General features: G+C 39.1%; 1 long non-coding RNA gene across 3 annotated transcripts in view; it reads right to left on the bottom strand.

The window, feature by feature from the left end:
- Positions 1-5,591: 5,591 nt before the first annotated feature.
- LOC117881660 overlaps positions 5,592-16,897 on the bottom strand; it is a 74,079-nt gene continuing 62,773 nt past the window's right edge. For all 3 annotated transcript variants that reach the window (XR_004646835.1, XR_004646833.1, XR_004646834.1), the window contains 2 exons: positions 10,679-10,768; positions 5,592-6,460 (listed from right to left, as the gene is read on the bottom strand). This is a non-coding gene — a long non-coding RNA (uncharacterized LOC117881660). The remainder of the gene's footprint in view (positions 6,461-10,678; positions 10,769-16,897) is intronic.

Here is a 16,897-nt window from a genome sequence, read left to right on the forward strand (position 1 = left end):
GCGCTGCTGCTTGCCCTCCCTCCCTCCCTCCCAGGCTTGAGAGCCTGGGGGGAGGAGGCAGGGCTGGGGATTTGGGGAAGGGGCGGAGTTGAGGCGGGGCCGGGGGTGGGGTAATTAAAGAAGGGGGGGGTGGCCAAAATTGTTTTTGCTTTGGGCGGCAAAAATCCTAGAGCTGGCCCTGACTGTAGTTGTCACTGAAAGATACCATTGTGTGGTGGAGAAAGCCACAAGAGCCTAAGAGAAATTCTCCTTTGACAGTAATTGGGTTCTGTATCATTCTCTACTAATGAGGAATTAAACAGAACTTCAAAGCTGAGCAGTGGACATCGATTAGAATCCCTAGATCTGAATCTGTGTCTATGGTTTTGGCCTCAGTTCAGATATGAGCCCAGAAAGGGGCACTTGCTTTCAGTACCAGTCAGGCTGAAATCTCGTAACACAAGATCTTCTGAGATGTCCACTATTCCTGTCCAAATCTTCTGAAAACAGTTTAGTATTTAGAGGCTGTCCAATGCAAACACTGGCCTTGATTCCATCAAACCAAAAACTCTCATCCCAGCCTTAAACCTCATCTAAAATTAGAAGTTGAAGTTCTCATAACAGAAATTACAATATGGTTGTGCCAGGTATGTCCGCATTTGCAGTCCTCAGGGAAATGCTCACTGGTTGTGACAAAGTGAAATACTGGAGGAAACTAGTATCTCCATATACAATGCTAAGCTAGTGAACATGACACTTTCTCTTTCATCATTGGATCTCTCTGGAGCAGAATAGAATTTTTTTGTCTAAAAGTGATCTTGTTTGCATCTGTTTTTCACCATTTTTTTTTTTTTTGAGGGAACAACCAGGAAGTCCACTTTATGGGCAGAGAGACTATTCAATGGGTCCTCCCCACCTTCCATTTTAGTGTTAATTGGAGTTTACAATGGGTGCCATTTTAAGATGTGTTGGATGGTTGTTCACTTTTACAATAGAATTTCAGGAATCCTCATTATTTAAATTGGGTTTACCACAATATCTGCAGTGCTTCCTGATTGCATAGCTTGTGGTAAATGTCAAGGTTTTAATGGCTCCCTTGGTACATGCACACACTCTGAAGACAACTCTTATGTCTGTGTCTGAGATGGAACTTATTCTTTAGGGCCTGTGAAAATTTTCTGATTTGTTTTGGGGTGGGGTAAGGGGTTCTCTGAGCCCCTCCCTGCTCTTTTTTTTGAAGGGGGGGGAGGCTTTTAAGGGCTGGTGGTAAAGTGCTCTGGTAAATAAATTGTTTTAAACAGCCATGTTATAAGAGACTGCTGTTTATGTTCTTGCCTGCTAATGCATGCTGCCCACTTTCTTTAAGTTTTAAAATCTTAGAGAAATGTCTGTTGTTTTGAAGGGAAATTATGTTCTGGAGAAATTGCTCTAATTTCAACAAATGCTAAGTCCTGCATTGCAGTGAGATGAAATACACTGATACAAAGTGGACTTGGCTATCTGGGACTCAGCAAGGAATGATGGTAGATAAATGTAAATGTTGGCATTTGTAATGGCACTGCATTGTTATGCTTGGCTGAAAGGGATGGGAGTTAAAAGCTCATTTTAGGGAGCCTTGACTTGCCTGCATTTGGAATATTGTGTGAATTTCTGGTACCTATAGTTTGGGGAGGATATAAAACAATGCAATGGAAAGCAAAAAAGATGTAGAATTTGATTTAAGGGTGAATAAGGAAGTTACAGTTGAACATGCCTGTCTGTTTGCTCTTTAAATGTATATACTCCACTACTTCTACAGCAGAGAGAATTCAAAGTGGTTGGGCACATAATATAAACCTAAACCTGATTATGGTTTCTAGGTATCCTTTGAGGAGTAACAATATAAAGGAAGAAAAGAGAATAAAGTACAGTAGTTGCAAATACAGAAGAACAAATAGTAGTGTTGGAATGTAGAACAAAAAAAGGTGGGCTACATCATCGGATGTTCTTATGGTTAAGAGATTTTTCCTTTCTTCCCAGTAAGATATGTGATTGGGACTTAGAAGACCTGGGTTCCATTCCCAGGTCTGCCACAGACTTCCTGTGTAATTTTGGGCAAGTCATTTAATCTCTACATCAGGGGTCGGCAACCTTTCAGAAGTGGTGTGCCGAGTCTTCATTTATTCACTTTAATTTAAGGTTTCATGTGCCAGTAATACATTTTAATGTTTTTAGAAGGTCTCTTTCTATAAGTCTATAATATGTAACTAAACTATTGTTGTATGTAAAGTAAATAAGGTTTTTAAAATATTTAAGAAGCTTCATTTAAAATTAAATTAAAATGCAGAGCCCTCCGGACCGGTGGCCAGGACCCGGGCAGTGTAAGTGCCACTGAAAATCAGCTTGCGTGCCGCCTTCGGCATGCGTGCCATAGGTTGCCTACCCCTACTCTACATACTTAATTTCCCCTATCTGTAAAATAGGGATAAGATTTTCTTCCTTCATAGTAGTATTGTAGACAAAGGACTTGTCTACACAGCCCCTCAGTTTGGACTGCAGGAGTTGCATAGGGCATTAGCATACTGCACTTTGACTGCCCAATGTGGATGCTGCTGGCATGAACTAAAAAGGTACCTAGTTTGTCTTTTATCAACAGGATTATGTTAATGCAAACTAGGTACCTTTTTAGTTCATGCCAGCAGTGACCATGTGAGGCAATTAGAATATAACAACTGGGTGCTCTTCAATTCCTAGTGTAGATGCAGCATAAGTAATGACTTCGAAGTGTTCTTCCTTCTGTGATAGTGAACATGAGATTCTTTATCCCTTGCAGTCTTTAAGTCAAAACTGGGTCTTTCTAAATGAGGCACCGTGGCCTGCGATGTGCAGGAGGTCAGACTAAGCCCAGAAGGACCACTGAGATCATCTAAAGTCTGCATCTATGAGCTCAAACGTAAATCCAGGGCTTGATCCAGAAATTTCTGGGTGAAGTTATGCAGGAGGTCAGGCTAACTGTAGGAACACTCAGAGGAATTTTTTCTTTAAATCTGGTCAACTGCTCAGAGTTGGCTGTGCTGTAATTCCAGTCATGCTGTTGTGACTACTGATGGGGGAACAGCAAGTGGTTTATCAAAATAGAGAACTGTATTTTACCGCCTTCGTCTTTCTATAAGGAAGATAAATCTTAAAAACTAGCATTACTATTAACAGTCAGAATTCATCGCATTCCCTGTAGCTTTGATATGCTTGACCTCATAGTATATATTGCTGTGAGTGAATTACTAACAATGGCATTGTTCCTGGCCATTTTTGCAGAAGACCTCTGATCCGTGGGGATTTATAACATTATATATAATATCAACAAACCATAAAAATAGAAATGAGACCTTTCTATGGAACTTCAGAATAATCATTACTAACAGGGTCAGCCCCTGGCCTAATACTTTTTGTCTTGTGCATTTTTTTATACTGATAGTATTGTATGCAAGTAAGTGGTCTGTAAATTAGCTGGTCAGGAGGAATACTATGCAATATGTTGGCTATAATGAGGTATCTTGTGACTAAATAGAGTTAAATCTCTTCTTCCATTAATGGGCATCATCCTCATGCATCAGAGGAAGTTACAGTCAATACCATTAAAACATAACTGGTTATTAAACCATACTATTTACTTTTGTCTTGTAATTTCTAGCATCCCCTATAATTTCAGTGGGAAATACCACAAGTATTTCAGTAAACCTAACTAATAGTGGGTGGGTAATATATAGTCCTTGATGGCTCACACCATTACACATGTGCGAAACTCAATCCCTCCTAATTTCTGTATGTGAGATGGAACTTGCTCTTAAGGACTTGTAGAGATTCTTGGCTTTTTTGTTTTCTGTTTTTCCTTTATCTGTCCAAATGCTCTTACATCCATGTATCTGTGATATGTCTAGAAATTCACATAGGGTTAGCCTACATGTCATGCTTAATTTCATAACCCACTGCTGCTGTGAGGGCATAGTATAACCTGGTCCAGGTGAAAATGTTTATATATACACTCTCTCTCTCTCACTCTCTCTCTTTATGAAAACTATTTAAATTAAATGTTAAGTAATATTGAATCAGTGCAGGAAACAAAAAAGCCAAGAGGTAGAGCTCCTCTGACACAGGAAGATAATGGGTTATTATAAAGAAAGATTCCTTATACAAAACCATATATTCAAAATCAGCTTCCTTCTGTGCGGAGCTGAAGTTCGTATCTCCACACCAATTCTAGTCTGCAATTTTGCTGACCAAAGAGCATGAACGATTCCCATTACTTCTCTATGTAAGGATGATTCCATACCAGGATATTATTCTTCCCATGTTGCCAAATTCCAGGCTCTTCTGTTCAGATAAATACCATGTCTAGTTATAAACTCATAACACAGCATAGCTAATATTTAAGAGGCTCACTGAGGCCAACAGGATCTAGCGTATTATAACTCGTGTTTAAATGAATCTGAATTCACACTGATGCCAGGAGATCTTAGCTGCACCTTGATCTGAAAGTTACTACTTTCAATTATAAGATGTAGCTTTTGTGATCTCCAGAGAAACAGATTCCTTTTTAATATACCTTTGGGATCCTTAGAGTAAGAAATTCTATAGTCATCTGGGGCAACATGCCAGAAAAGGAGAGAGAACACAGAGAGAGGATGTTGGTGGGTACCACTTAAAATACCCTGGGCTGGGAGGAAGAGAACCTTAGGAAAAGTGATGGAACAAAGGCCCCAATGAATCCAGTTTAGAACCTTGCAGGGTCTCCAACATCAATTCACCTGGAGCTATCCCCTCTTTATCGCAGTAACTGGAACAAAGCAAAATGTATCTTCATACTAAGGGTACCACACAGCATCAAGTTAACTAAAAATCCATATGTTTCTAGGAGGACATGGCCTTAGAATTTTGGATATTTGTTTAGAGAACTGGTTCTCTTCCTATGTGATTTGATCCATGTCAGATCTCTGTTGTGAATCTAACTTTTTTTAAATTATTCTTTAATCACCCCATCACCACCAAGCTACAGAAGAAAATGCCATTTCATTACCACTGTACTGTATAATACACTACTTGTATCTGAGCACAGATAGTACAGAATGAGGGCCAGACAAACAGGTACATATTAAGATAAGAAAGAGATCTTAGGTGAAATGTGTTGAAGCTTCTATTTATATGCATAGTAAAAAAGCAGACGTTGTCAGTGGTAATGCGCGTCACAAGGGAGAGACAAATGAAATGATTTGTCATTCCTCTCCTTTTGGAAGTAATGTCTATGCAAAAACTCACCAACATACTAGAAACTGAAGCTAATGGCTGAAATTGGCTTAGAGAATTGCATGATGTTTCAGTACCCATTCAGCTGGTGTTAGAAATTTAGGCTGATGCCTGAGATTTGTGGGTGAAGCACGAATGGGGCTGGGAAAGTGGTGGTGTACTTCAATTTTTCCTTTTATTTTTTTCCCCCTTATACCCGGCATCAGGGAACACGGCATGACCACTCACAGCTCCATAATTTATAACAATGAGCTGAACTTTTGTTACCAGCCATACAAGTAATTTCTTTCCGGCTTATCTCAAAACAATACAAAGAGGCAAGTCCAATAAGATTTGTGTTTTTTAATGTTTATTAGGTGTTTAAATAAACTTCACAAAGCAGTTAATTGTATTACACCAAGATCAGGAATATTATCGCCATTCTTTAACTAAGGCTCCCATTTGTAAGAAATTTTGGGGTGAGTTTGTCTTGTTTTGCCAAGGACACACATAGCCATCATCTCTCTGCATGTGCAATGTTGCAGTGCATAGATTTTATTTTATTACTATATATATTTTTAGAGGCGTTTTCAACCATCTCTCCTCCTGTGTTCAGAGTCCTCGGGGGTGCATACAGGGAGGCTTTTTCTATACCAGAGTTTTTGTTAATATCTGTAGTAAGTAAGAGAGATTAATGGCAGAATGAGCTCCCTTTATGTTGTAATCAACTCCAGGGAGGAATGAGTGTTGTCTCAACCATCTGAGTCAAACCAGCTTAAAAAAAAAAAAAAAAAAAATCCTGAAGATATTCGTCTCTTGATCAGAAAAGTTTCATATATGAAAGACTTTCAGTGCTGCTTTCAGAGCTGATATTCCTCTTGACTGTGATCACAAAAAGTGGGGCCACAGTTGCATTCATTGTTCAGTGAGCTTGTCCACATAGTTAAACCCACCGACAGCAATGAATGTTGATTGTGACCTTTTTAGTAAAGCTCTGCAAAGAGGATGGGGTGGGGGGAAGAGATACCTTGTGTGCTGGTTTGGCAGCTGTCTTCAGTGAAAGGCCTGAAAGCATGAAGTAAGGAGGATGATGGTTAGCTGGAGGGTACAATCAACGGTCGATGGTTTTCACTTTAATTCCAAACTCACCGACAGCGTTGAATGTTCACTGAAGCAACCACTAAAAAGAGAACTCCACTGACTTGACAGCATCCTTAAAAATCTGAAATGGGGGGAAAATCATAACTGACACAATGGTTTTAATCATACAGATTATGCAGTTTGTCACTGTTCCCTTAGCACCACCACCCACCTTCCTTGGCCCATTCTATTATAATCCTCCAGCAAGGAACTGGCAACTCTCCAGGCTTTGATCCTATGAAAAGAAAAGGTCTGTTTCATTTATTGAAAAGCTTTATTTATCTAGTTTAGAAATCTAGACCAAAGTTATCTAGGGTTGTCAGTCAAACCATGTGTTATCAAAGTGTGTAATCCCATACTTCTACACAACTGGGCAAAAGCACAATGAACCTGCAATGTCACTAATAGATTGCCCAGTCCCAATAAAGTCTCTTCTGTTGGGTGAATTCAATCAAACCTGAATCTGTTTAAGATTGTCGGGTATTGACTGTTTTAAGCAGCATATGTTTCTCAATAAGCTTCTTGGGGAGGATGGGGAAGTAGAACAACTTCATTCTCTTTGTAAATTACCATATATGCCAGTAGTACTATATTAAATTAATTGTCTGTTCTAAAAGGAGCATCGTGTTTCTTCAAATGCTTCTATAAAACCCATACAGTTAGTCTAATTTAGAAAGCCTTTCTACATACCTATCCACCACACACATCTGCCTAACTTAAGAAGTCAACTGAAATCCCATTATACTAGTTTAGAGGTAATGAAATTGCAGTCTGATGCAGTGTTAGATATTCTTTAAATGTAAATTGGAGTTGGCTCCACCTGTTATGAAAATCTAGCATGAGAGTAAGAGGTGAACTTATCTGAGTCATTCTAACTTAGATTCCTTCTTGGCGTGCAGTGAGATGTGTGGTAAGTTTTTTGTTTTTGTTTAAGTGTCTTGTCCATATCAAGGATTGGATGATCACACTTCGTGAAGTGCTCCTTCTGATAAGGCTCCAGCAATAATGGAAGTTGTTTGCGTTTCCTCTAAACCTTGCCAGTTCATTTAGACTTCCTCTTCTATCAAAACTGGCTTTTAGAAAAATGGAAGCGAACATTGTATTGCAATTCATGTGTAACGCAAGAAAGATTTGTCTTCCTTGGCTATTAATTGGAAGGGTTGGGAAATGGAAAGACACGAGTATAAATCAGAGGACAAAGTGAGACTTTAAAAGCAGCAAAGAGTCCCGCGGCACCTTGTAGACTAACAAACGTATAGGAGCATGAGCTTTCGTGGGTGAATACCCACTTCTTCGGATGCATGATGTGAGAGTGAGACTTATCTACCTTGCTTACTCTCTGCACTGGCAAGCAGAATTGGCCTGCAGAAGAGAATTCCCTTGGAAGGTTCAAGCTCAACTAGAGTCTTTATCTTACTGTGCAGTAGAACTAGTTATCGTGAAAATGATAATTTGTTGGTTTTCATTAAATGCTGCATCTGAAATCTTGTTTCCAAGTGGGGGTGTGGCATATTTGGCATTTCAATGCATAACCTATTTTCAGTCACTTCAAGCATCAACTTGCTAATATTTGCATAAATAGAAACCCAAAGCTAAAAGACACCACATACCATGACTGTGTGCTATTTCCTTTAGTATGGTAAATAAGGCTCCCTAGCAAGTATTTTAAGTCATAGCTATTTCTTTTAAGTGATCTGTCCTGCATATACTGGAATTGATTGCCCCACTTTTTTAACATGTAATAGTAAACTAAGATAAATTATTTGCTGTCCTTTATCCAACAGAATATCATACTGGTGCACATAAACATGATTGCAGTAGCATTTGGCCTGCTAAACCCAGGGTTGTGAGTTCAATCCTTGAGGGGGCCACTTAAGGGTCTGGGGCGAAATCAGTACTTGGTCCTGCTAGTGAAGGTAGGGGGCTGGACTTGATGACCTTTCAAGGTCCCTTCCAGTTCTAGGAGATGGGATATCTCCATTAATTTAAAATTATAAACTGGGGTCCTTTTTCTTTTGTGGGCTATAGTGTGCTTGTAGACAGGATGCTTCCCTTCCTCCTCCCCCCCTTTTTTTTTTGGCCTGGGAAATGTATCACTTGCAATTGTGAAAGCTTCAGAATTCAAAGTAAATGCAGAGTAAACTTGTTTTGCCAATACAGCCAAGAACTTGTGATGTATCCACATATAGCAGACCACAGTCTTGCGGTTTGATTATCTGCTCACTTGCACTGGTTTTATTCCAGTGCAACTCCATTGGCTTCAATGAAGTTGCTCCTGATTTACATCATCATGAATGAGTGGAGAAACAGGCTCCTGAATTCGATAGGCCTTTGTTCCTATCTGCATGTGTTCAATGAGTAGAGTTTAGGGCCACTCACATTTTAGCATAGAAAATGGAGGATGTTTGCTTTTTATTCTTCATTTCTTTCTCCTTCTGTCACTTTGTTTAAAAAACAAACAAAAAAAAAACCCGATCTTGTCTGGCTGATAACCAACGTCTCTATTTCCAAGGCTAGGTTTTGTGGCTGGGTTAAGTTCTATCTCAAAAACTACAGCTGGCTTTTCATTCTAGTCTTCTAGACTGGAGATAGATGTAAAACCACAGTCTTGCTTTATTTAACTCTATGCTGATGGAAGCAGAGGCTCATGGGAAATCCAGGCACTCGTGAGCTGCAGTCCTGATGCCCAAACCTTGAAGTTTATGCAGGGTAATAATGCTTTCCTCTTGTCATCTGGTTTTCATTTAAAAAAAAAAAATTTCCCAACTGGGCAAATATAGCTTAGCTGGCTGTGCTACAAATGCCAGATTTATTTTAAGTTTTATTTCAAATCTCCAGGCTTATGAGAACATTCAGATTAGTTGTATGCTTTTTTTTATTTAAGGTTAGTAGGTCATAAATAAACCAAAGCACTTTCCTTGCTATGAGCAATAGGGTCATAGTGTACATGAAATATCACTTTTTAAAAAGTAGGAACCTAACATGAATTGACAGAGGTACATGAGGAAGCAGTTCATTGTGTCGCTGTAAAGGCCATAGGGATTTGGGCTGTTGAGGTTGTCTGTTTCAGGAATAGATTAGATATCTTGTCTGATGACCTGCACTTAATTTAAGTGACTGCCTTTGCCAGCCCTTCCAGAGGGCAACTGTGTGAAATAGAGCATCTCATCTTCAGTCTCCAGTCCTTTTTTCCTTCTCTTGATGCCTGACCTAAATTGAAGAGGGGGGGGGGGGGGGGGTGCTCCACAAACAATTACTTTGCTGCTGGGGAAGCTACATCTCTACTCTTAATTAACGGGCGTCCACATCTTGACTTTTTATCTGTTCTCAAAGAAGAATGTTTAACTGCATAATATTGGCTAATATCAGCAACTAGATTTCACTGTTCACTACCACTCATGTTTATCAGTTTCCCTATATGGGACAGTTATTTACGCTTCCTTTCCTATTTAGAAATAGTTACTGCAGCTGTAATTTGAAACTTCCCCTGCTCTCTTTCTTTGTCCCTCCCCTTCCTTTTCCCTCCTCCACCCACCCATTGGGGAATACATGATAGATGCCAAATAAGTCTGGATCCATGCTGCCTGCATTGAACATCCTTTTGAATCTCTCTTGCTGCCCTTACAAGCAGTGAGACTGTTAAGAAAAGCACCTGGTTGTACAAATAGTCTGGAATTGGGGATTTCTTGCAAGTACATACAGGTTCTAAGAATTGCACTCCTAGCATCTCTCTTTAGGGATACATTTTAAAAAAAAAATTCTATGCAGCTTCTGCACTGATTGAAAGATTATGTTAATGTAGCTCGGTGGTAAATGCTTTGAGTGGCTTACAGCATCTTTAACTTGCACTGACAACATTTAACAGTTAATAGCATCCCCTTGATGTTATTAAATTGTTACTAGAGGGAAAATTAGGTCTTGCATATAAATATTCATTTGTCTAGAAGCAAGGGGCAAAACCACATTGTTCTGCTTGTGTGTCAAACTATAACTTGTACACAGTTATTGGCTACTTCCATTAATCTGCCACAGTCAGCAAGCCTTCAGTTACTCACTTGGGGATAGGAAGAAAGGTAGTGCATTTTCAAAGTTTTTCAATTTTGACACTAAGGTGTGAATTCCAGTGGCAGTGTCTAAAAAAGGTGTTAAGACAGATCCTCAGCTACTATAAATTGGCATAGCTCTATTGGTATCAATAGAGCTAGGCCAGTTCACACCATATGAGGTCCTGAACATGATTTGCAAGCAGAGTGAGGCATAATTATTGGCTCCTTTTTATTCCCTTTTAAAACCAGTTTACCTGTTCTTCTGTTCCATTCTCCATGGTGTTCCTCCATTTAAAAGAAAACCCTCTCAAATGCCACATCTTCATAATGTATTGACACTGGACCTGAAATAAAGTAACACACAAAGCATCCCATTAAATAGTGATACTATGCTATTTTCACATAAATGAATTAAATCCACTTGACCATTATCAACAGAAGCTTTATTTTATTCCTTGATTGGCTGTCCAACGCAAGTAAATTATTGAAATGAAACTTAGTGTTATACGTTAAAAGTAAAAATTTATGGACACTGCAAGAAAGGAAGCCCTTCTGTAGCAGAAAGGGGGTGGGAAGGAAGCATTCACTTTGGTGAATAATATAGTGTGTGTGTATATTATATAATGCAGCACATGGATAAAAGACGACAACAAAACCTAATATTGCTTCACCGTTCATCTGATCTCACAATATTTTTACAAACCCTAACTGAAGTGGATAGAAGTTTGGGGTGTGTTAGGAGTGCAGAATCAATTCCTAAATATGGACTCAATGCAGGAGTTGCTGGTGTAGGCAGGAGATCAGATTAGACCGTCATAATGGTCCCATCTAGCCTTAAAGTTTATGAAAACATTTTAATATCCTTATGTAGTACTGGAGCAAAAGGATGTTCTAGGGAATACTTTCACCCACCAGTGAAATGCAGCCACCTCTGGGGAAAAGAGTAGCAGCTGTGTAAAATGTCAGAGCAATACCACTTACCAGTCTAACACAGACCGGGAAAATGTTATATTCAATACGAATCATAATAGATTGCTTTGTGTAAATTCTGCCACTTATGGAGCCATTTTTTCTAGTGATATGGTGTTTTCATTATATAATATACACACACTATATTATGCACCAAATTTATTCCTGGTGTAATGCCACTGCCCATGAAATTAAAGAATAAATGTTGGCATATTAGAAAACCTGCTTTGAAATAAAATAGCAGCTATAGAAATCTTCTTAAAACTTTGTGACATACATGGCAAATTGCTGAATAAATACATAGTTTCCTCAGTCTAGAAGATTTCATTGATGGCTATTGAAGACGGTTTTTGGGTAAACTTGCTGTCCAAAAATTAACTGTGCTGTTAAAATTAATGTAAGGTTTCCAGAGTGCGTTTACTGTTTAGTGAATATGTCATTATTTATTGGATCGATTACATTTAATTATCTTAAACAGACATCTGTATTATCAGGTCTGATTATGCCATACTTACATGAATAGTCTTATTTTGAAATAAGAGGAACCATTCAAATGCGAAAAGATTACAGGATTGGAGTTATAGTCTGTTTTTTCATTTAAAACCAAGAATTAATGGACAATTTCAAATACTGCCTGCAGTTTCCTAGCCCTCATGGGCTAGAATTCTCTACTCAGTTTGTTACTAGAATACATTACTATTTATGGAAGATGTACACATTTGTGTTCATAAATCATATACAAACATCTGTTCTTTAGATCAGTCAGAGTAGTATGGCAACTGCTTTTTATATCAATATCCATGAAGCAAAGCTCACCTACTGACTTCACACTTAACCTCTATTTATTCTAGCAAATATTTCAGCAATTTAACTTTCTAGGTAAGGCAAAACATTGGGAATTGGAAACAGTCTGGCATGGAGTACTGTGTGGCCCAGGCCCAAAACATGTCAAGTGGAAGCTAAATCAAAGATGAGGTGAAAATTAGAAGCAACATGATAGGCTCAAGCTAAAGCACAAGTAGTTCGGCTAGCAATTCTCTGTACTCACTATCACCTTTTGAAGACCATTTCTTACTATCTCTCCTGTTTTGATTGCCTCAGACCGACATACTTTCCTTATTTGACATAGAGCATAGTCTAGTCGTTAAAAACCAGAATGATGAGTTTGAAGATCTGTGTTCTCTAGTCCCAACTCTGCCACATTATTTGATTTTGCATACAAGTCAGTGAAGCCAATAATTTTAAAGCTGCACTCTAAAATATCTGGTGCACCTGCCAGCTGTGGTTGCACACAAGCAAATATGTAAGTACGTGTGAGGCAGTATTGCCCAATAAATAGGGTACTGGTCTGGGAGTTAGGAGATCAGAGCTCTTTCTATTGCTGGTTCTGCTGTGACCTTGCTCTCTTCAGGGCTCTGTCTCCTTTTCCCTGTCTGTAAAACAGAGGTGGTAATATTAATCTGCTTTTGTAAATCATTTTAATATCTGTGGATGAAAGGCACTATATAAGTAATTGTTGTTGAAATCCTAAAGTGCAGGAGTGCATTCAGTGTCTTAAGTGCTAAGGGTTGTTTTGGTTTTGAGTGCACTCATCTGTAAAATGGGAATATAATATTTCCCCTCCTGACAGGAATGGTATTGTGAGGCGCTGTTCATAAATGTTTGCAAAGCAATCTTAAGGTGCTTGCATGGTAGTTAGTATAATAGTGCAAAGTATGGCTAATTTTATATGAACAATAAGGTATTAACTTTAAAGTCTCTGTAGTAATTGAATTTTAGACTGCAACCCCAATCCTGCATCTATCCAATACCTAGTGCAGGATTGGGGCTTTATATAAAGCTCAACTAGATGTTTGTTCGCTTGGATCAAGAGGGAGCAGGACAATTACCCGCATTCTCCAGCATGAACAGATTTTAGAAGAGAGGATGACTTTCTGGTCTAGGTACTGGATTGGGAGATGTGTATTCAATTCTTGCTTCTAACAGATTTTCCTTGTCATCTTGAGCAAGTTACTTAATCTCTGTACCTCGGTTCTCTAGCCGTAACATGGACATATTACTTGGTTTCTACTGCCCTTGATCTGCCTTGTTTACAAACTCTCTCTACAAAAAACTGTCCCTGCTCTAATGGGTTTGTACAACGCCTAACATAGTAGAACCCTGAAATTGGTTTTGTCATTTAGGAGCTATTTTAATCCATTTTGCATATTACGTGTGCTTTGCTGATAGCAGCACTAAGTGAGTATAATGGATATATTTCAGGTTATTCATAGTGCAAGATCAAAATGAATTGCTAATTAAAGAGAAAAGGACATTTTTAGTGTTTCCTCTAGAGATCCTATTTTAAAGTAAAGATGACCTTTAGTGATTCAGATGTGTATGTGTGCTCCCATCACCCTTCAGAGTCTGCTGGAGTAACAATAAGATTTGAACTTGTTCCCCTTTTCTTTCTGATTCACTGTAGCATTGAACCCTTGGCACTACAAAATTCTAATAATCCTAACTCTGCCACTCAGTTACTTTCAACCAAGGTGAGTGTTTTATCCCTACAGTGTCTATTTTCCTGGTCTAAAAGATGGATAACATTTAGCTGCCTCACAAAGGTGTAATTGTGATTACAACTTCAAAGCACTATACAGACATTAAAATACTATATAAACCCTAAATAGCGTTATTGCGTACAGACATACTTTCTTTATATGCTGATAACTTGCAAATTGTATCTAGAGTAGGCACAAGGAATTTTATTCTTCTAGGACACATGACCTTGAACATTGTCTAGGATCTTAAATAGGGCATTTGATACTAAGCATATTTTTAAGATGGAAATGAGCTCAAGGCACAAATGGCACTCCACTCAGAATTGCTACTTTAAAGTCTTCAGGGCAATAAATTACCGATAACCTTATAGTTTTGGCAATGAATATATTATAGTGCTTTAACACGCCCTTATTATTATTATTATTTTTTATTTTATTTTTTTTGACAGCCCTGTGTACTGACTAAGTTTCAGGCATAGTTATTACATTCTTTCCCACATAATACCCTATGTAGCTTCAACTGGTTGTAGCATTCTACTTCACTTTGTCCTAAAATATCACTCTTGCTATTAATTAGCTGCTATAACCAATCTTCAACATCAGAGGCTGAGCATTTCAATGGTGGATGAACTGATCCTATGTGTATATGGGGTGAAATTCTACTCTTGAGATGTGGCCATGTAAGGGAGATGAAGGGGCAATGGCTAAGCCTTTACTATTGGACTGCCCACCAGCAACAACAGGACTAGTTAGGTGGAACTGAGGTTGAAAGGGGTTGGTGGGAATGCTCAGTTCACCTTACTGCTGCTCTGAAAATGAGAGCTAGTGACTGTGCCAACCTCTGGATGCACAGTAGACACCTGAACACTATCACACCCACAGCTGACACATCATGCCCCCCACACACACACTTGGGATTGTGAAGTGCTGTGGGTTGCAGTACAAAGGCTCCTGTCTTGAATGTTAGTAGGACTCCTCTAATGCAATTGTATGGCATACTGGTTTGGGGATACAGAGAAGCTCCATAGGCTGTCTTCACCTCAATCACCATTCTAATGCTCATCACAAGGGAGGATTTGGCCTAGAGTTAAGACTTCTAGCATTCTTTGAAGATGGAAAGTTGCTGTTGTTCTCAAGTACAAACAGCATTCTGGGCATTAAAAATATTGTCATCTTGACTTGCTAGTATGTCCGTTGCTCTCAGACATAATGACTATAGATGGCTTACTGATGGCTAAGAAGATGTGAACTGAACAGTTCAGCTGACCAACAACAACTATTGAGAAGCTTAATATGTTTAGCCCACTTTCAACTCTTGTACCTTAATTGGCTGCTGATGTTCAGGCAACTGGAGAGTAACCCATTCCCTTTACACCAAGTATTAAGATGCTCAGCCTTCTTAAGAAGGTGCACTGGGTTCTTCTAAGAGCTTTCTCAACAATCCCATTTCTAAAACAATGTCAAAAATGATGATCTTGGGAAAGGAGTGGTGGTCCTACAATCCCAGGAAGGGAGAGCTTTCTTCTGTTAGAGCCTAATAGAACGAACTCCTGTGTCTCTAGAATTCGGGAGGGTGGTAGAATTTCCATGAATCATTGGCTGTGCACTGAGACCAGTAGTAACCGGAGCAGGCCATTAAGTACCATTTGACAATCATGAATAATCCTTTAATGTATTTTTAGGCAGGTGTTTATTTCTGCAGACCCATAGCCTTAAAAGCCCACCTATTCTGCAGGGAGGGAGGGACTCTGTAGAACTCATCTTGCAGGGCAGGCAATTTCTCTTGGAACAGAAACCATTTTAGTGCTACAGGAGAGTATATTTATCCGTATCTGTATTTTCCAATGCAACATGAAATTTAACAAGAAATCAAGGGTCTTAATCTGGCTCCTTTTGTACACAGGCAAAATCCAGCCCTGCTCCCATTGTATTTCTGCACAGGGAGTAGTTCATATTCCCTGATTTGAAGCGTGAGGAGAGAGTTAGTACCACCAGTGCCACCGTACACTCCACAAGCACTGCAGTGGAAAGAATTCATGATGTGCCATTTTCAAAGTTATATTGCTTGCTAGTCCAGTGCCTCCAGAGGTTTTCTGCTGGCAGATCATTTCCAGCCACTGCTGCTGAAGTCCCTGTCTGCTACCTTCAAATATGGCAATAGTTTCTAGATCTACAGTTTAATTCTAAGCAAGGAGTACATCACACAGTCTAGTATGGAGGCTAGTACAGCACAGAATAGAGCTGATGATCAATGAAAAAGTTGCTACTAATGTGCGATTGCCCACTTGGGAGGAAAATGTTGCTATGTTGCCTAGACTTGCTCACAGGAGACAAAACAAGATGAGAATTTTTTCAGTAGAGGTTCTCCAGTAGATCTCAGTTTTTCAGTATCGCTTCTCAGACTTTTACCATCACTTCTGAATGCAGATACTATATGTGACAAGGACTCCGATCTGTTCCATAAGGTGTCTTAACAGAGACTCATGGAGCATCACCTTTCCCCACTTGCAGTCATGAGGGCCACCTCATGCATTGCATAACATCTGTGGGTATTTACGGACATTATTTACACATGGACAAGAATTTGGGATGGACGGGTTAATGACCCAAAGCTAATCTCCTAAATGCCAAATTTTCAAAAGTTCTGAGCACCCAGCTACACCCATTCAAAACAAACATGCTAATTATGGGCTCAATTCTGCTGAGTTTGACATAAATTGTGTGTTCAACAGCTGAGAGGAACAGACCCAAAATGTACGTGTTTAATATAGCCAGGGCCACTCTACATTGGTACTTGCTCCAGTAGCTTCAACCATCTGAAATGGACCAGCAACCTGTTAGTATAGAGGCTTATTGTTAGTCTCCTTTTATCCCTTTAAAATATATTTTTATGCGCATAAGCAGGTATATATTGTGCAATGTATCTGTGACTAAAGAAAATTCGTTACTCATAGAAGGGAAAAT

This window comes from Trachemys scripta, chromosome 8 (assembly GCF_013100865.1).
Source record: "Trachemys scripta elegans isolate TJP31775 chromosome 8, CAS_Tse_1.0, whole genome shotgun sequence".
In the NCBI taxonomy this organism is placed as follows: domain Eukaryota; kingdom Metazoa; phylum Chordata; order Testudines; family Emydidae; genus Trachemys; species Trachemys scripta.